Source organism: Hemicordylus capensis, chromosome 3 (genome assembly GCF_027244095.1).
Source record: "Hemicordylus capensis ecotype Gifberg chromosome 3, rHemCap1.1.pri, whole genome shotgun sequence".
In the NCBI taxonomy this organism is placed as follows: Eukaryota; Metazoa; Chordata; class Lepidosauria; order Squamata; family Cordylidae; genus Hemicordylus; species Hemicordylus capensis.
Genome location: NC_069659.1, coordinates 352,897,958 through 352,918,489, shown reverse-complemented (window position 1 = coordinate 352,918,489; position 20,532 = coordinate 352,897,958). Strand labels below are relative to the sequence as shown.

General features: G+C 53.2%; 1 long non-coding RNA gene across 2 annotated transcripts; it reads right to left on the bottom strand.

Moving 5' to 3' along the window:
* Nucleotides 1–625: 625 nt before the first annotated feature.
* LOC128350602 (uncharacterized) lies at nucleotides 626–20,177 on the bottom strand. 2 transcript variants are annotated; one of them, XR_008319354.1, is made up of 2 exons: nucleotides 19,255–20,177; nucleotides 626–749 (listed from the first exon to the last, which is right to left on the bottom strand). It is a non-coding gene; the product is annotated as an uncharacterized LOC128350602 (long non-coding RNA). The 2 variants fall into 2 exon arrangements; XR_008319352.1 differs by lacking the exon at nucleotides 19,255–20,177 and adding an exon at nucleotides 3,836–4,288.
* Between the last annotated feature and the right edge of the window lie 355 nt (nucleotides 20,178–20,532).

The following is a 20,532-nucleotide window of genomic DNA, read 5'->3' as shown; positions in this document are numbered from 1 at the left end:
TTGTTACGCGCCTGAACATATGGTTGCTCTGAACTGAGGGGGTTTCCACAGGGAGGACCTTTTCGCCCGAGCATCTGTGGGCCTGTGGCATCCACACTTAGCAATCCTTGGGCTAGCTCATGCAGCTATTTTCTGTCAGCGTCAAGGGTGCAGCATTGGTGAATATTGTGAGTCTCCCCACCCCACTTCCTCTCCCTGCCCCGCAATGCCCTGTCTTGGGCCCATGGTTTTTAAGAAAGTGCCTCCTTCCTAACATGATCATCAGGAGAGGTCCGGTTGCAGCCACCACCGGCCCATTTCATGGCGACTCAGAACCGGACCTTCTCGATAGCTGCCCCAGGACTTTGGAACACGCTTCCTGTCAGAATAAGATCTTCCCCATCACTGGCTGCCTTCAAGAAAGCTCTGTTGTTCAGGCTTTGGCTGGTCTTGGACCGTAATAAGAAAGACTGACTGTTTGTTTCTTCAGGCTTTTCGTTTATTTATTTTTAATACTGTTTTAATTGTTTTTAATCTTTTTACATGGTTGAATTTTATGTAAATTGCGGGGAGATGTTTTCTATCAGGTGGTTTGTGAATCTAAGAAAGAAATAACTAAATAAATAATGTACACATGCGCAGGAAGCAAGGATTTTACTTTTTTACTTAAATTTTGCCGTTGAACTGCCGTGCCCTTCGAGCTCAGTGCTCTTGCAGTTTGTAGAGAGAGGAGTCTGGAGATTAGGCGGGTGACCTTCTTTCCCTAAAGGCTGGATGTAAAAAAGAGGGGAGACAGTTAACAGCATGTGAAATTGGGTAAGAACACCCATAAAAATTAAAAACATTAATAAGGGGGCTGAAAGGTCCTAATAGATCAAACTGGCCTCAATCTGAAATACAAGGACTACACAAGAACAAAATCACACTCAGATGCGGAAATGAAGGGGCGTGAGGGGCATACCCTTGGGAGTCAACCCTCCCATACAGGACCAGCCTTGGGGTTTGGGGTGACCTAGGCGAAGTGTGACTTTAGCTAAAATTATATTCTGTGCAGAATATAAATGAATTGGGGGCAGAGGGATGTGTGTGCCAAAGTCATACTTGGTGGCTTGGCTGGTGCAGAGAGGGGCAAAGAGGAAGCCGGTTATATGGTACCTTTAAAAATCTATAGGGTGACAATCAATCTCCAAGTCCAGTCCATCACCAAGTTCCAGATACTGGAGGCCAACATCAGCAAAAGATTTTGCATTTCATGCCCCGCTTGTGAGCTTCAAGGGGCACCTGGGCAGTGCAAGTAGAATGCAGGTTAAAAGGTAAAGTGTGCCGTCAAGTCGGTGACGACTCCTGGTGACAACAGAGCGTTATGGTTGTCTTTGGTAGAATCCAGGAGGGGTTTACCATTGCCATCTCCTGCACAGTTTGAGATGATGCCTTTCAGCATCTTCCTCTATCGCTGCTGCCTGATATAGGGGTTTCCCATAGTCTGGGAAACACCAGCGGGGATTCGAACCATCAACCTCTGGCTTGCTAGTCAAGTCATTTTCCCGCTGCACCAGAATGCAGGATCCTGGTCAAATCCAGGAAGGCAATCATGATGTCATTATTATATCTGGAGACTAATTCTGAAAGCATACCAAACAAAAAGAATGCTGATATGTTTACTTGGAAGTTAGTCCCACTGAGCTCAGAGGAGCTTACTCCTCTCAAGTCAGGGAGCATAAGACTGCAGCCTCCATCCAACTTGAGTCTTGTTCTTGATAGTTCATCCGTGGAATTCATTGCCACAAAGCCTTGTGCAAATTCTCAGCAGTAGTCAAGAATTCTCCCCCAAACCACAATATGACACATTCGTTCAAAGAGGAACCAAATATAAATGGCGGTTGGCCAAGAGGACCAACGGGTGCTACTCTGGACTTCTGTGCCCTGGATTGCTAGAAAGTTACTTTGAATAAGCTTTATAGCAGGTCTTCCAAAAGTAAGATATCTGAACTTCTTGGAGAATGTGAGAAATGAAAGCCAAGGAGAGACTGCAGCTGCCTGCATTTCTGCTAAAGGACCTGTCTGAATCCAAAACAGAAGCCCTGCCTTGACACCTGGGGTTGCTGGATTTGGTGTGGCAGGGAGCACAGACCATTTATAGAACAATTACATAAGAACATAAGAGCAGCCCTCCTGGCTCAGGCCCAAGGCCCATCCAGTCCAGCACTCTGTTTCACACAGTGGCCCACCAGATGCCTCTGAGAAGCCCACAGGGCATGTCCCCTCTGCAACTGGTATTTAGAGGCATCTTGCCTCTGAGGCTAGAGGTGGCCAATAGCCACCATAACTAGTAGCCGTTGATAGACCTGTCCTCCATGCATTTGTCTAAGCCCTGTTTAAAGCCATCCAAGCTGGTGGCCATCATCACATCCCGTGGCAGAGAATTCCATAGATTACGCGCTGTTTGAAAAAGTATTTTACTACCAGTGTCTTTGCAAACTAGAGTTGTCAGGTGCTCATGTGATCATTAAAAAATGGCGAGAGAATTGCCTTTGTGCAATTATCAACAGATAAGGATCACACACACTGAGCTGGTACTAGAGGCTCTCCGGAGTATCAGGCTGACACACTTTTCAGGGGAACCGCGAAGTACATCCAAAGCTATGCTTTGCCTCTTCTACCTGTAATCTATATTTAAAATGTGCATGAATGGTACAAACATAAGGCACACCTTTCTGAATATTCCTTCCAGAAGGCTTCCTTGTGTTTACGTGAACACAACTCCAGATATTAAACATCTGCACTCTGTTGGCGGCTCAGAACATTTTGTTCCTGAGAGCGTAATGTTTTAAAGAGACTTTCAAAATCCAGTACACAGGAACAAGGTTGGGAGACCTAGACTCCAAAAAGTCAGACAGCCTAGGGGCCGCCCAGCAGGAACAGATAACAGAGAATCATTCTGCACAGATTCTGCACACAGCCAGCAACTTATACATATAAGGAGGAAACAGGTATAGTATTATATTACTTCTAAAGGTAAAACTGCATGCTATGCTGTTTGTAAAATTTTGAGCATTAAAGTAATATTATTCAAAATAAAGACAGCCACCTTAACGCATAATTACACACACACACACACACAGAGCGCTGCTTTATATAGAGACAGACCATTAGTCCATCTAGCCCAGTATTGGTTACTCTGATTAGCAGCAGTTCTCTGGGATCTCAGGCAGCAATCTGCTACTGCCTGCTACTTGAGCTCCTTTTAACTGGAAATGCCAGAAACTGAACCTGGGACTTTCAAAGTACACATATTATACAGTTCCTGTCCCTTTAAAAGCTGGATATCAGGTAAAAATCCAACAGGTTCCAGCCTTTCTTGGCATGGAGATACAGCAACTTCCCCTGTTGAATTTAATTTGCTGTCGAATTTTGCTCATGTGCATCTCTCACTCCAGCCTATCCTGGCTTGTCCCTTCACTCACCCATCCTCAGTTGAATCCTTCCATGTTAATGTAGACTGGAAACTCCTTGGGGCAGAGGCTACAATATTTCTTTTGTTTAAATTAGCTCGTCCGGAAGGAAAAAAGAGGGTGACAATTCCAGGGTTTATTAGGAGGACTATTTTTAAACACGTTCTACTTTCTTCATCTTCACAGAAATAATTCTGTTTCCTCAACAGATACTTTCAGAGTGTTTTCCTGACCACATATTCTAAAGTCATCCCTAACAGCAGGGTCCCCCCCCGCCCTGACCCCCGCAACTTTGGATCCACAGGTGCTGTTGGATTGGCTGGCTGCTGGCCATTGTGGATGGGGAAGGATGATGGGAGTTGTAGTCCAACAACATCTGAAAACCCAAGGCTGGGAACTCCTACCTGACAGGACCCAAACGGCAACACAACCACCTTCCAATGACAGTGTAGCTGCAAATCTCCATCTTCCCCTGAGGCTCTTCTTGACTCTTTTTCCCAAAGTGGGGGCAATGTTGGTACCGGATGTCACCTCTGCTTCTTCCTAGGCCACAAAACTAACCTCCTGTGGCAAAAGTCCTTTGTTTTTCCAGAGCCACTCTTTGCTGCAGGACAAACACTTCTCCAGCCTCCGGCGAAATTTTTTGGAAAACACACACACACAAATAAAAAGGTAGACTGTGCAGAATTAGCAACAGAGGCCTCGAGGTAGATGGAAGAGGGAGCCGTGCTATTTTGGAGCCCCAATTAAGCTGGCCAAATTTAGCCAAGGGGCCAGCCAGCCAGCCAGCCCTTGGTCCGCGATCCCAAGCCAAGCAACCTCGTGCTGTTTACTTCTGGGATTCTGCCCACACTCTTCAACACTCACCCTGAGCTCTTCGTTCCTCCACAGGCCACACGAGGGGTGGGCAGGAAGCGAAAGAGAGCAACGCCCTTTGACAGGCAGCAGTTTCGATCCGCTGCTCTTCCTCTTCAGAGCTGCAAGGCATAAAATGCCATGCTGTGTGTGCGCGTGTGTGTGCCGGGCATGTATGTGCGTGCACTCTCTCTCTCTCTCTCTCTCTCTCTCTCTCACACACACACACACACACACACACACACACACACACACACACACACACACCTTTTACTTCGGGATAACCTGCCCATTTCCCCTCCCCATTTTATTGAAGACCAGCGTTTGCCAAACTCTGACCATATCACTTCAGCTCAACACACACATACACCCTGCCCTGAGTCCAGCCCTGGGGACCGATCCACAAAACATCAAGGCCTGAAAACTGCTAAGATGAGGAAATTTGCAATCTTACCACACAAGGAGCATGAGCAGGTGCCTTTCTCAAGAGCATCTTACCATGTGGATAAAGAGGAGAGGGAAATCACCTCACAGCAGCTTTTCGATCTCAAAACAAAAAAAGCCCCACCACTGTTGTGTGAATTCTCCCATTTGAACTTCAATAGGGACAGGAGTAGCTCTCCCTTTCTAACGAAGGGTAATACAGTACTCCCACTCAGGAAGTAGGGACTCACCCGGTTCCTTCAGTACTCCACTCACGTGCAAACTTCTCCACATGATCAACCTCTGCTGTCTCACCACAAATCCTTTTCAGTGACAATACCATGCAGAAGCAGCCTATCCATTAGGCAGACCTAGGCAGTCACATAAACAATGCCAGAATATATATTCTCTCTCACCCTCTTGGATGCATCCTGAGGTACTGTGCAATGGTGTAATCATGTAATATGTAATACTGCACCCTGCTCCCCAAAGGGCCTGCACTTTCTGCACCCCCAAAATACAGCCTTCTTTACTCATTGCACATCAGTCCCCAATGAAGGTATCATCCAAACTGGCCCTGTGTCAGATTGTTGCTAAGGGCACAGGACAAGCCAGTTTGGGTAATGGCTATTTCCAACATGAATCGACCTTCCTTCCTTGTCAAGTCATCTATAACAAGTTGTTCTAGTGAGGACTAATCAGTCCACTTTCCTTTCACGGTCTCTACATCTGGACTAAATCTGGTGCAAATCAAGGTCCACAAGTAAGATCTCTTGCTCCTCAAATGTGCATGTGTCCGCCATCTTGGACTGAGGTAGATGGCATCATCACAGACAATGCCACTGAGGTGTCCCTGTGTGTCACTCACTGCAACTGTACCTAATTTGGTTTAAATCAGTTAGACAGTCCACAAATTAGCCCACTTGCTCCTCAAACATTCACGTGGCCACCATCTTGAATTGGAGTGGATGACATCAACACACAGCACACCATTTGGGCATCCCTATGTATCCCTACAGCTGTAGCAAATTTGGTTCAAATCGGTTAGGCAGGTCACAAGTTAGCCCACTTGCACCTCAAAAATTCACACATCCCCCATCTTGGACCGAGAAGGATGACATCATCACAAATGACACCGCTGACTTGTCCCTATGTGTCCCTACAACTGTGCCAGATTTGGTTCATATTGGTCCAGGTGTTGCAAAGTTGATGGTGGTGGGAGACACATGGACAGACACAAACACAGAGAATGCTGGGTGATCTCATAAGTCTACTGGAAAGTAGACTAAAAATGGGGAGGGGAGTCATGGTGGAGTCAGTGGCTCCACTAAGAACTGTTCAGGTCTCCCGGGGATGCACAGATGCCATCTCTGGGGCTTGTCATACACTACAATCACTGTGGGAGATTCTCCCTTCTTGTTGATGTCATGGCTCAGACTTCTGATGCAGAAGAGTCAGAGCAGGAGGATTCGTCTGCTAGTGAGGGCTTAAAGGCACAGCAACAGGATTTGGCAGGGAGACCAGACTCTGGAGCTGAGGATTCGCAACAGCTGCCAGACATGATTTCTGATGGGGAGGAGCCTGGGATTTCACCTGTCTTGGGAAGGAGTCTCAAGAGGCAAGCTCAGTGGGAGTCACACAGGCACAGGAGATCATAAGAGAGGAAGCCGAAGTACTGACTCAGGGAAGCCTGATTGGCTGCTGGTTCTCTTGAGCCATATATATTTAGCAGTCTCTCAGTTGCTCAGATGCTGTTTGCAACTTTCACTGGCCGCAGACAGTGTGCTATTTAAATTCCAGACTTTTCCAGTTTGCCTTGTTTATGCTTTCCTGCTTTGTTCTGTCAATTCTTTGTTCTGGTGTCCTTCGCTCATTTCATTCCTTGCTTTCTGTTTTCCTTTTCACTTATTACTCAGTTATTGTTAGAGGGGGGTACCTAGTTCAGTTCAGGGGACTTAATTCGTTTACTATTTTCTTTGTGAGCCTTTTCGTTTCCTTCTTGCAGTTTTGCTGCTGCTTTCTGTTATCTCACAGGGGGAGTGCTGAAGGGGGTTGTAAATCCTGTTTGGTTAGCCGAGCTAACAGATTTACGACAGGCAGCTCGGTAAAGGAGGGAGGAGCATGCTTGGGGCTGCGAGCAGCAGCAGCCGAGCTGGTCAGATAAGCAGCTTATTACCTCTCTCGCTGCTTCTGCCCAGCCACCCCTCACACTTGGAAGGCTCCCCTACCCACTGTACTATCCTCACTGGATTCCCCTTTACAAGCATATTGGCCGCACAAACTGCCCCAACCAGTTCAGCCTAATGGAATGGACAGGCCAGTCAGTTTGACCAAACCGGTTCGGAATAATGCAGTTTGGTTCAAATTGGTTCGAATTTGAACCAAACCATGTTTTTTGGTTCGTGCACACCCCTACTTCAATGGTTCAAGGCTTCTGTCTCCCTTAACTTTCATCCTAGGCAGAAGCCTCCTTCAGACATTAAAATGTCCCACTATAGCCATGAACAGTGGGGCAAAGCACAGGAAGAAATCCTGCTCCCAACACATCACTCACCAGCACAGCCGCTGCTCATGGCGACGATGGGGCTTGACTGAAGAGGGAAGAACCCTCCCCGTGATGGTGGTGGGCACATCCGTGATTGCGAGAGTGGATCAATCCAGTCTCACAATCACAGGAGCACCTGCCATAATGGGGAGGACTTTTCCCTCTTCAGACAAACCCCGTCAAAACCGTGAGTGGCGGGTGATTGACGCGGCGAGGCAGAACTTCCTCCCCCTTTGCCCCGCTGTCCACAGCAACAGAGGGGCTGGGCTTTTGGATAACGTCTGAATCAGGCTACAGAGATGGGACCCACCAACCAGCCACACACACACCACCCTGCTGTGTATTTATTATTATTATTATCTTACACAGTCAGACAGGTGTTATTGACTGGTTTGTTTTATCCAGACATCGTCCTTCCCAAGGACCTGGGATGGCTGGATTTTATTGTCAATGTTGTTGCTGTTGTTATAGATATCGTCGCAGAATATAGGCTGTTCCCAATAAAGCTGCTTTTTGTAATTGGCTGATGGTGATTTCTGTGGCCCCGATGGTGTTGAGGTGCTCTTCAAGGTCTTTTGGAACCGCACCCAGGGTGCCAATTACCACTGGGATTATTTGGGTCTTTTTCTGCCACAGCCTTACAATTTCAATTTGTAGATCTTTGTATTTGGTGATTTTTTCTATTTCTTTTTCTTCTATTCTGCTGTCCCCTGGTATTGCTGCTATTATTATTATTATTATTATTATTATTATTATTATTATTATTATTATTATTATCCCACTCTTCCTCCAAGGAGCCCAGAGCGATGTACTACATACTTGAGTTTCTTTTTCACAACAACCCTGTGAAGTAGGTTAGGCTGAGAGAGAAGTGACTGGCCCAGAGTCACCCAGCAAGTAACATGGCTGAATGGGGATTTGAACTCAGGTCTCCCGGGTCCTAGTCCAGCACTCTAACCACTACACCACGCTGGGTCTCTTTACAGAGTGTACAGAGCGCCCTCTTACTAGGAAATGTTAGGAGTCTTCCTCTATGTCGTTATTTACTGTGTGGTTTGATGGATAAAGAAAAATCGACTTGTATCCGGAAAATTCTGTGTGCAAGTCCCATCTCTGCCACATACTTTTAGTGCAACCTTGGACAAGTCACTGTCTCCAGCCTCAACTACGCATCTGTAAAATGGGGAGAGCAGAGGCCTGCTGAGGTTAGCGTGTGGATAAAAACGATGAAGGTGGCAAAGTGTGCTGTATATTAAAAGTGTTATATAAATGAAGGTATTATTGCCCATTCCATCTGTATACTTCTAGCAAGCTTTCTAATGGGTGGGGCAGCCTTTTCATGAGGCAAAATGAGGCAGTGAGCGATGACTGAGGTGCCAGTACACATTTATTTATTTATCATATTTATATACTGCCTGATATGTGTATCTCTAGGGAGACAATAGTCTCTCATTCAAATGCAAACCAGGGTGGACCCTGCTTAGCAAACTGGACAATTCATGCTTGCGACCCCAAGACCAGCCTTATCTGAGCCACCTCTGGGGGAAGACCCTTGTTTGAGTGAAGTCATGTAAGTCACTTGAACGCACCCGCCCCCAAAAAGTGCAGATGTGACAGCTAGTGCAATATGCCAATGAACTCACCAGTGTTCTTAAGGACTGGGCATATGCAGCCTGACATGGGGGTGCAGGCACTGAAGCACAGTGGGTAGAGAATTGGGGTTGGACCATGGAGACCCAAGTTCAGAACCCTACACAAACATCAGGCAGCCCTGGGCAAGCTGCAATCTCAGCCCAGTGGGGGCAAAATGAGACCATTCATGGGACCATCCTAGGAAGAAGGGTGCTTCTCTTTACTGAGCAGGGGGAGAGCAACTGGCCCTATCCAGCCCCAGCACATCATCCCTCCAGTGGATGTTGCTGGTGTCAACCGTAGGTTTCTTTTTAGATTGTGAGCCCTTTGGGGACAGGGGACCATCTTATTTATGTATTATGTAGTTTTCTATGTAAACAGCTTTGAGAACTTTGGTTGAAGGGTGGTATATCAATATCCGTAGTAGTAGTAGTAGTAGTAGTACAAACGTGAGACAGAAAGATGGGAGGTGTGTTTTATTTATTCATGGCAGGGGTTCCAAGATTGGGTCACCAGATGTTTGTTGGACTATAGCTCCCATCACCCCTCAGCCAGAATTTATTTATTTATATTACATATTTTTATACCACCCAAAACTTACGTCTCTGGGAGGTTTACAACAAAAACAAAAAGTTAAAACATTAGTTAGAACAAATAAATGACAGATTAAAACATTGGTTAAAATAAATGACAACCAAAAGTCAAAACATAAGAATTTAAAACCTTAAAACAATATTTTAAAATGAAGTTAAAACTACTAAAACAGTATTTAATTAAAAGCCTGGGTGAACAAATGTGTCTTTAAAGATTTTTTTAAAAATTGTCAGAGATGGACAGGCTCTTATTTCAGCAGGAAGTGTGTTCCAAAGCCTTGGGGCAGCAATGGAGAAGGCCTGTCCCTGAGTAGCAACCAGATGAGCCAGTGGCAGCTGCAGAAGGACCTCTCCTGATTATTTCAATAGGCGGTGGTATTCATGCAGAAGAAGACATTCTCTTAAATACCCAGGGCCCAAGCCGTTTAGGGCTTTATAGGTTACTAGTGTTTTCAAGCCCGTTAAAATAACGGGCGCTAGTAGGGGAGAGTTCCACCGCCGCTGCCAAGAGTGCCCCACTCCCTCTTGCCCTTTCCCCTCCCCCCTGCCCCACTCCCTCTTGCCCTTTCCCCTCCCCACTCCCTCTTGCCCTTTCCCCTCCCCCTGCCCCACTCCCTCTTGCCCTTCCCCTCCCCCCTGCCCCACTCCCTCTTGCCCTTTCCCCTCCCCCTGCCCCACTCCCTCTTGCCCTTCCCCTCCCCCCGCCCCACTCCCTCTTGCCCTTTCCCCTCCCCTGCCCTTCCCTCTTGCCCTTCCCCTCCCCCTGCCCCACTCCCTCTTGCCCTTTCCCCTTTCCCCTCCCCCTGCCCCACTCCCTCTTGCCCTTTCCCCTCCCCCTGCCCCACTCCCTTGCCCTTGCCCCTCCCCCTGCCCCACTCCCTCTTGCCCTTGCCCCTCCCCCACTCCCTTGCCCTTCCCCTCCCCCTGCCCCACTCCCTCTTGCCCTTGCCCCTCCCCCCTGCCCCCTCCCTCTTGCCCTTGCCCCTCCCCACTCCCTTGCCCTTGCCCCTCCCCCTGCCCCACTCCCTCTTGCCCTTGCCCCTCCCCCCTGCCCCCTCCCTCTTGCCCTTGCCCCTCCCCACTCCCTTGCCCTTTCCCCTCCCCCCGCCCCACTCCCTCTTGCCCTTTCCCCTCCCCTGCCCTTCCCTCTTGCCCTTCCCCTCCCCCTGCCCCACTCCCTCTTGCCCTTTCCCCTTTCCCCTCCCCCTGCCCCACTCCCTCTTGCCCTTTCCCCTCCCCCTGCCCCACTCCCTTGCCCTTGCCCCTCCCCCTGCCCCACTCCCTCTTGCCCTTGCCCCTCCCCCACTCCCTTGCCCTTCCCCTCCCCCTGCCCCACTCCCTCTTGCCCTTCCCCTCCCCCTGCCCCACTCCCTCTTGCCCTTTCCCCTTTCCCCTCCCCCTGCCCCACTCCCTCTTGCCCTTTCCCCTCCCCCTGCCCCACTCCCTTGCCCTTTCCCCTCCCCCTGCCCCACTCCCTCTTGCCCTTGCCCCTCCCCCACTCCCTTGCCCTTCCCCTCCCCCTGCCCCACTCCCTCTTGCCCTTGCCCCTCCCCCCTGCCCCCTCCCTCTTGCCCTTGCCCCTCCCCACTCCCTTGCCCTTGCCCCTCCCCCTGCCCCACTCCCTCTTGCCCTTGCCCCTCCCCCCTGCCCCCTCCCTCTTGCCCTTGCCCCTCCCCACTCCCTTGCCCTTTCCCCTCCCCCTGCCCCACTCCCTCTTGCCCTTCCCCTCCCCCCGCCCCACTCCCTCTTGCCCTTTCCCCTCCCCTGCCCTTCCCTCTTGCCCTTCCCCTCCCCCTGCCCCACTCCCTCTTGCCCTTTCCCCTTTCCCCTCCCCCTGCCCCACTCCCTCTTGCCCTTTCCCCTCCCCCTGCCCCACTCCCTTGCCCTTGCCCCTCCCCCTGCCCCACTCCCTCTTGCCCTTGCCCCTCCCCCACTCCCTTGCCCTTCCCCTCCCCCTGCCCCACTCCCTCTTGCCCTTGCCCCTCCCCCCTGCCCCCTCCCTCTTGCCCTTGCCCCTCCCCACTCCCTTGCCCTTGCCCCTCCCCCTGCCCCACTCCCTCTTGCCCTTGCCCCTCCCCCCTGCCCCCTCCCTCTTGCCCTTTCCCCTCCCCCTGCCCCACTCCCTCTTGCCCTTCCCCTCCCCCCGCCCCACTCCCTCTTGCCCTTTTCCCTCCCCTGCCCTTCCCTCTTGCCCTTCCCCTCCCCCTGCCCCACTCCCTCTTGCCCTTTCCCCTTTCCCCTCCCCCTGCCCCACTCCCTCTTGCCCTTTCCCCTCCCCCTGCCCCACTCCCTTGCCCTTGCCCCTCCCCCTGCCCCACTCCCTCTTGCCCTTGCCCCTCCCCCACTCCCTTGCCCTTCCCCTCCCCCTGCCCCACTCCCTCTTGCCCTTGCCCCTCCCCCCTGCCCCCTCCCTCTTGCCCTTGCCCCTCCCCACTCCCTTGCCCGTGCCCCTCCCCCTGCCCCACTCCCTCTTGCCCTTGCCCCTCCCCACTCCCTTGCCCTTGCCCCTCCCCCTGCCCCACTCCCTCTTGCCCTTGCCCCTCCCCCCTGCCCCCTCCCTCTTGCCCTTGCCCCTCCCCACTCCCTTGCCCTTGCCCCTCCCCCTGCCCCACTCCCTCTTGCCCTTGCCCCTCCCCACTCCCTTGCCCTTGCCCCTCCCCCTGCCCCACTCCCTCTTGCCCTTGCCCCTCCCCCCTGCCCCACTCCCTTGCCCTTGCCCCTCCCCCTGCCCCACTCCCTCTTGCCCTTGCCCCTCCCCACTCCCTTGCCCTTGCCCCTCCCCCTGCCCCACTCCCTCTTGCCCTTGCCCCTCCCCCTGCCCCCTCCCTCTTGCCCTTGCCCCTCCCCACTCCCTTGCCCTTGCCCCTCCCCCTGCCCCACTCCCTCTTGCCCTTGCCCCTCCCCCCTGCCCCCTCCCTCTTGCCCTTGCCCCTCCCCACTCCCTTGCCCTTGCCCCTCCCCCTGCCCCCTCCCTCTTGCCCCTCCCCCTGCCCCACTCCCTTGCCCTTGCCCCTCCCCCTGCCCCACTCCCTCTTGCCCTTGCCCCTCCCCACTCCCTTGCCCTTGCCCCTCCCCCTGCCCCACTCCCTCTTGCCCTTGCCCCTCCCCACTCCCTTGCCCTTGCCCCTCCCCCTGCCCCACTCCCTCTTGCCCTTGCCCCTCCCCCTGCCCCCTCCCTCTTGCCCTTGCCCCTCCCCACTCCCTTGCCCTTGCCCCTCCCCCTGCCCCACTCCCTCTTGCCCTTGCCCCTCCCCCTGCCCCCTCCCTCTTGCCCTTGCCCCTCCCCACTCCCTTGCCCTTGCCCCTCCCCCTGCCCCACTCCCTCTTGCCCTTGCCCCTCCCCACTCCCTTGCCCTTGCCCCTCCCCCTGCCCCCTCCCTCTTGCCCTTGCCCCTCCCCACTCCCTTGCCCTTGCCCCTCCCCCTGCCCCACTCCCTCTTGCCCTTGCCCCTCCCCACTCCCTTGCCCTTGCCCCTCCCCCTGCCCCACTCCCTCTTGCCCTTGCCCCTCCCCCTGCCCCCTCCCTCTTGCCCTTGCCCCTCCCCACTCCCTTGCCCTTGCCCCTCCCCCTGCCCCACTCCCTCTTGCCCTTGCCCCTCCCCACTCCCTTGCCCTTGCCCCTCCCCCTGCCCCACTCCCTCTTGCCCTTGCCCCTCCCCCCTGCCCCCTCCCTCTTGCCCTTGCCCCTCCCCACTCCCTTGCCCTTGCCCCTCCCCCTGCCCCACTCCCTCTTGCCCTTGCCCCTCCCCCTGCCCCCTCCCTCTTGCCCTTGCCCCTCCCCACTCCCTTGCCCTTGCCCCTCCCCCTGCCCCACTCCCTCTTGCCCTTGCCCCTCCCCCCTGCCCCCTCCCTCTTGCCCTTGCCCCTCCCCACTCCCTTGCCCTTGCCCCTCCCCCTGCCCCCTCCCTCTTGCCCTTGCCCCTCCCCACTCCCTTGCCCTTGCCCCTCCCCCTGCCCCACTCCCTTGCCCTTGCCCCTCCCCCTGCCCCACTCCCTCTTGCCCTTGCCCCTCCCCCTGCCCCCTCCCTCTTGCCCCTCCCCCTGCCCCACTCCCTTGCCCTTGCCCCTCCCCCTGCCCCACTCCCTCTTGCCCTTGCCCCTCCCCACTCCCTTGCCCTTGCCCCTCCCCCTGCCCCACTCCCTTGCCCTTGCCCCTCCCCACTCCCTTGCCCTTGCCCCTCCCCCTGCCCCACTCCCTCTTGCCCTTGCCCCTCCCCACTCCCTTGCCCTTGCCCCTCCCCCTGCCCCCTCCCTCTTGCCCCTCCCCCTGCCCCACTCCCTTGCCCTTGCCCCTCCCCCTGCCCCACTCCCTCTTGCCCTTGCCCCTCCCCACTCCCTTGCCCTTGCCCCTCTCCCTGCCCCACTCCCTCTTGCCCTTGCCCCTCCCCCCTGCCCCCTCCCTCTTGCCCCTCCCCCTGCCCCACTCCCTTGCCCTTGCCCCTCCCCCTGCCCCCTCCCTCTTGCCCTTGCCCCTCCCCACTCCCTTGCCCTTGCCCCTCCCCCTGCCCCACTCCCTCTTGCCCTTGCCCCTCCCCACTCCCTTGCCCTTGCCCCTCCCCCCTGCCCCACTCCCTCTTGCCCTTGCCCCTCCCCACTCCCTTGCCCTTGCCCCTCCCCCTGCCCCCTCCCTCTTGCCCTTGCCCCTCCCCACTCCCTTGCCCTTGCCCCTCCCCCCTGCCCCCTCCCTCTTGCCCCTCCCCCTGCCCCACTCCCTTGCCCTTGCCCCTCCCCCTGCCCCCTCCCTCTTGCCCTTGCCCCTCCCCACTCCCTTGCCCTTGCCCCTCCCCCTGCCCCACTCCCTCTTGCCCTTGCCCCTCCCCACTCCCTTGCCCTTGCCCCTCCCCCCTGCCCCACTCCCTCTTGCCCTTGCCCCTCCCCACTCCCTTGCCCTTGCCCCTCCCCCTGCCCCCTCCCTCTTGCCCTTGCCCCTCCCCACTCCCTTGCCCTTGCCCCTCCCCCTGCCCCCTCCCTCTTGCCCCTCCCCCTGCCCCACTCCCTTGCCCTTGCCCCTCCCCCTGCCCCACTCCCTCTTGCCCTTGCCCCTCCCCACTCCCTTGCCCTTGCCCCTCCCCCTGCCCCCTCCCTCTTGCCCTTGCCCCTCCCCACTCCCTTGCCCTTGCCCCTCCCCCTGCCCCACTCCCTCTTGCCCTTGCCCCTCCCCACTCCCTTGCCCTTGCCCCTCCCCCTGCCCCCTCCCTCTTGCCCTTGCCCCTCCCCACTCCCTTGCCCTTGCCCCTCCCCCTGCCCCACTCCCTCTTGCCCTTGCCCCTCCCCACTCCCTTGCCCTTGCCCCTCCCCCTGCCCCACTCCCTCTTGCCCTTGCCCCTCCCCACTCCCTTGCCCTTGCCCCTCCCCCTGCCCCACTCCCTCTTGCCCTTGCCCCTCCCCACTCCCTTGCCCTTGCCCCTCCCCCTGCCCCACTCCCTCTTGCCCTTGCCCCTCCCCACTCCCTTGCCCTTGCCCCTCCCCCTGCCCCCTCCCTCTTGCCCTTGCCCCTCCCCACTCCCTTGCCCTTGCCCCTCCCCCTGCCCCACTCCCTCTTGCCCTTGCCCCGCAACCACCAACTGTCGCCCCTCCACGGCCACTGCCGCCGCCATGGACCCCACTCACCGGCCCGTTGTCGCATCGCGGCGGCCGCCGCCGCCATCAATCCCTGCCGGCTCACCACGCCGGCATCGGCCCCAGTCGCCAGCCACCGCTCCCCCCATTTTCACCTTCAGCCCCTGGTTTCGGGGCCCACTGCGGGCTGCCCGTCCGCTGCCGGGCCGGCCCCACAACCACCAACTGTCGCCCCTTCGTGGCCGCCGCCATGGGCCCCACTCGCCGCCCCCGTTGTCCCGTCGCCCGGCATCGGCTCCAGTCACCACCGCCTCCTGCTGCTGCTTCCCCTCGCCGCTTACCGGGACCCAACATGGCCGCCCGTGTCCCTGCGGCCATATCTTTCTCGGATACGCTCTGCGCATGCCCAGAATAGCCGAGAAAGACACAGGCAGGGACACGGGATTACAACCAAGCTCTTTATTATAGAGGATAACCAGCACCTTGTATTTTGCCCAGAAACTTATCAGCAGCAAGTGTAGCTCTTTCAATACAGGAGTTATATGGTCTCTCCAAGATGACCCAGAGACCAGCCTGGCTGCTGCATTCAGATCCATCTGTAGTTTCTCGACTACATACAAGGGCAGCCCCACATAGAGCACATTGCAGTAGTCCAGTCTGGAGGTTACCAGCATATGTACTACTGTTTTGAGGTCGTTCATCTCAAGAAATGGACGCAGGTGGCGTATCAGTCGAAGCTGATAAAAGGCACCTCTGGCCATCGCTTCAACCTGGGAAACCAGGGAGAGGCCTGGATCCAGAAGCACCCCCAGACTGTGCACCTGTTCCTTCTGGGGAAGTGCAACCCCATCCAGAACAGGAAGATCAAAATCATCTCCTGAGTTCCAACCCCGCACAATAAGTATCTCCACCTTATCTGGATTCAGTCTCAGTTTGTTATCCCTCATCCAGCCCATCACTGCCTCCAGGCAGGCATTTAGGGAGGTTATGCCCTCTCCTGATGAAGCTGACATGGAGAAATAGATTTGGGTGTCATCAGCATACTGATAGCACCCAGCACCAAATCTCCTGATGATCTCTCCCAGTGGTTTCATGTAAATGTTAAACAACACTGGAGACAATACAGAGCCCTGAGGGACACCATAGGAAACTTCAGATTTGGAAGAACTTGGAAGACCCAATCTGGGATCTGCCCAAACGGTAGGAGCAGAACCACTGCAAAGCAGTGCGCCCCACTCCCAATCCCCTCAGAGGCTCCAGAAGGATACTATGGTTGATAGTATCGAAAGCTGCCGAGAGATCCAAAAGGACCAACAGAGTCACACTCCCTCTGTCCATTCCCAATTGGAGATCATCCATCAGGCCAACCAAGGCAGCCTCTACCCCACAGCCCACCCGAATGGCATCCCTAAGGAGACATATATATGTGTTGCTTTTTTGCCAAGGTCCCCAAGGCAGATTCACGGTTTAAAATCCTAACACAAAAATATTACACAAGAGAAAACAACAGAGCAGTCTCAGAATGTGGTCCCTTCTGGGGCAGGGGCCCTCTGGATATATTTTCCTTAGGGCACACAGGCCTACAAAAGTGTGGGGCTGCCCTTCTCTTAGGCCATTGCTGCTCTCCTCATGAGCTCTCTGCCAGGGCTCTCCTTTTCAATGAACGGGTTCCAGTTTAGGAAGCAGCAGGGCTGTACTCCTTCAGCACTCCTGCAGATGTTGGCCTATATAACTTCCATCATCCCTACTGGCCACTGTGGCTGGAGATGATGGGGATTGTTGTCCAAAAACAGCTGTGGGGCCAAAGTTGTGCAGTGCCCAGGAGTAGGCGATAGGATCCTTGCATTCCTTGGGACATGTTTTAAGAAACACTCTCAGTTTGTGTGGGTGCTGGGCCCTACTGGCAGGGGCACCCCATGGGAACTGAGCACACACACTAGAATGAACCACCCTGATTTGCTCAGTGGAAATCCATGATAAGCTTCCAAGGAATCCCAGGGTTCCTAGGAGGAACTCACTTGGAAAGCGCCGGTCAATGTATTTAACCAATATGTTGCTGGAGAAACGAATATAAAATGTGTATGATCACAAACTTGGCTACAGCTATTGCTGATATTTTTAAAAGGAGAAAATATCTGCAATAAACCAAGTGCCTGGAGAGATCTGCGTGCTATTGCAAAAGAGGCCTGTTACACAAACAGAACTTTGTACATTTTCACTTGAGCATTTGGGTGTGTGTTGGATTGAGGAATCTATACATGTGTCAGGAATGTTCATAGGGAGGAACATGCAGAAGTGAAGTTCTTCAAATGTAGCCTAAATGCCACCTAATAACCATCTAACCTAATAACCTTATAATCAGCAGCGCATGGGCTATTTCCACACTTACACAAGTTTTTTAAAGTGGGGCAGCTAATTTTCACCTGTTTTAGCAATTCATTTTATTTCACCTGTTTTAGCAATTTATAAACAATGCTCCAGGTTTGTTAATTCAGGATAAAAAGCAAAAATTTAAAGCAAAAACTGCGAGGAGCATTATGGGTTTGGTTTGGAAGTGTATGGCGAGAACGTTCGTCACGCTTTCAGCAGGGGCATTATGTGAACAAAAGATGGTTAAGGATTAATCTACAGAGAAAAAGTTTTCATGGGGTCCACTGCAGAAAACCATACCAAAAAGCACTGAAATCTGCACCACAACCTACGATCCATTACTGAGTTAGCATACTCTCCTCCCAGTTTTTCTCATGGGAAAGTTTGTACCTCTTTGAAGTGGTGGATATCTTCATTTGCGAAGAGAACCTCTTGCAGGGGGTGACCGAATGCGGAGCAGAACAGGGCTCTTTGCACTTTTCACAGTTGTGCAGAGAAGAGAATCCTCCTCAGTGCAGCTTTTCTCAAGCCTGCATGGGAAGCAACACTTGCTAAAATTCCCTCTCCTACACAACTATGTACAGGAGTTTTGTCCTCCTTTGGAACTGTTTACTCTAGTCCAGGGGTTTTCAGCCTTGGGCCTCTAGATGTTGTAACTACAACTCCTATCATCTCCAGGCAGGCCATCGTGGCTGGGGATGATGGAGATTGTAGTCCAACAACATCTAGGGACCCAAGGCTGAGAATCTCTACTTTAGTCTCACAGGACCTTCTTTTCCCCTCACATTTTACGACTCTTCCTTCTCCTTTATGAGAAATACCCACACCCAAACCTTCCGTTTCTGTTGCTCTTATCACTGAACCCATTCACTAATTTGTTACTAAAACAGCCTGCTTCATGATCCCCGAGTGCTCATTTTAGATCCCATCTCTGGACTCATCCCTCAATCCATTTTTCCCAGCACACAGCATCAAATTTATTGTTATGTATATATGCAGGATTGCCAACTTATCAATCAGACTTTGTGGCTGCGCCTTTAACAGCCACCTGATCAGCTGGGTATCAGCAGGTGAAGTTTCTCAGCCTTTGGAGATAAACGCTTATCACCGGCCAATTGCTGAGATAAAGAGGCAGTTAACAATGTAGCTGCTGCCTCTGGTTGAAGGCAGTCCTAAAGTGTGTACAATTGCACAAAGTAACCAATAACAGTATTGACCTGAACAGCTGTGGTTGATTGTATTAAGACTGTGCATACCCCCTAAGACTGTGACACCATTGCCTAAGGCTGGGCTTCCAAGCCTTGGGTCCCCAGACATGGGACTACAACTCCCAACATCAATTGGGGCTGGGGCTGATGGGAGTTGTAGTCCAACAACATCTGGGGACCCAAAGCTGCAAAATTAATGGGACTTACTTTTGACTCAACATGGAGATTGTTTTAGAGGATACAGCCTGATGTTTGAAATAGAGATTCCTCCAGTTGAAAAGATTGGTAAAATATTGCCACTATAGTTCAGTGTTATGTTAGATATTATATCTTTTAGTGCACACCTAAGTGATTTAGAGCAGCCACCTCATGGCGCAGCGGGGAAATGACTTGACTAGCAAGCCAGAGGTCGCTGGTCCGAATCCCTGCTGGTATGTTTCCCAGACTATGAGAAACACCAATATTAGGCAGCAGCGATATAGGAACGTGCTGAAAAGCATCATCTCATACTGTGCAGGAACAGGCAATGGTAAAGGCCTCCTGGATTCTACCAAAGACAACCACAGGGCTCTGTGGGCACCAGGAGTTAACACTGACTCGACGGCACACTTTACCTTTAAGTGAGTTAAAGTATATACCTAAACATATAAAAATAAATACCACAACCGAGACGAGTTTCAGGCAGGTACAGGGATCAAGGGCTATGCTTGGCTGAAGCTCCCTGTTGAGTATAGAACTGGTGGCAGAAACCCGGGTTTGCCTTTCTGTAACGTGAGAATCGGCTCTCAGTAGTACCGTGTGTTTTCACGTTAGAACACGAATTTTCTTTTCTGAAGTGGTCCAGAAGAGACAAGACAACCCTGCGCCTATTTCAGTTCGTTCCTTTCAGAGAGGCGGATAGACGCTCAAGATCGCCTTGAGAGAGAAGGTCTCGCCATTCAGCGTGCGACGCTATGGGCGAAGAGAATTTGAACCCAGAACTCGTAATTTCCAGTCGAGGTTTGCAGTCCACAATGGCATAGCACACGTTTTATTTATACGTATCATCAGGCTGAGCTAGATTAGACAACAAAAAGCCGACCTTGTGAAGTCCGAAGAACTGAGATGGCAAATGCGCCCTGGGCTCAAAAGCAAAGCATTAAAAATCCAGGGGAAATTGCTGAATAAGTCAAGGGGAGATTTCTGGCACTTAAACGTGAGCGGTGCCTTTATAATGTCTCCGACCCTGGAAAGTGTAGGTCCAAAACTGCAGCTATTGTTACAAATTGTACCGGAGCGGGGGATAAACAATCCTTTAAGACTTCGATGAAAAGTTCTAAAAAGTACAATGTGAAAAACAAGACACACGGCAAGAAAGAAAAAAGTCCATTCCACGTTAAGGATCGTTAACTTGCTTCTCATTTCAGTAAATCACCCATTTTAAACGAAACTATTCCCATTAGAAAAGGCTCCCATTTCATTACACTTACGCAGTGAAACTCTTCCCTTCCGTTCCCTTTTGCAGCCAAGGCTAAAGCCATTCCACTGAGCCAAAGCCGTCCCTAAATCCCGGTTTTCCTGAGCGCCGTAATCGCGAGTGACAGAAACGTTGCCCAATAAAAGGCCGCAAAGCGTCAACTGTGTGTTCGCTCAACACCACTGGCCAATGTGCATCGTCGGAATCTAATAGCCCGCCTTCCGTGCACAAGATTGGCACCGGTCTGGCGGCCATGTTGAGTGTGGCATAAAGGCAGCTCGGTCTTAGGGGGCGCTTCTCGCCTAATTTGAGAGCCTACTGCCGCCTTTTAGGACCGGGAAATAGTCTGTGAAGACATAGAGGGGTCAGCTTGCGGGGGAAAGGTTGATTAGCGATGTTGCCTGCGCGATGAAACCGAGTGGTGTCTCCACCAAGGGCTCCAGGCGCCATCTTGAGTGTG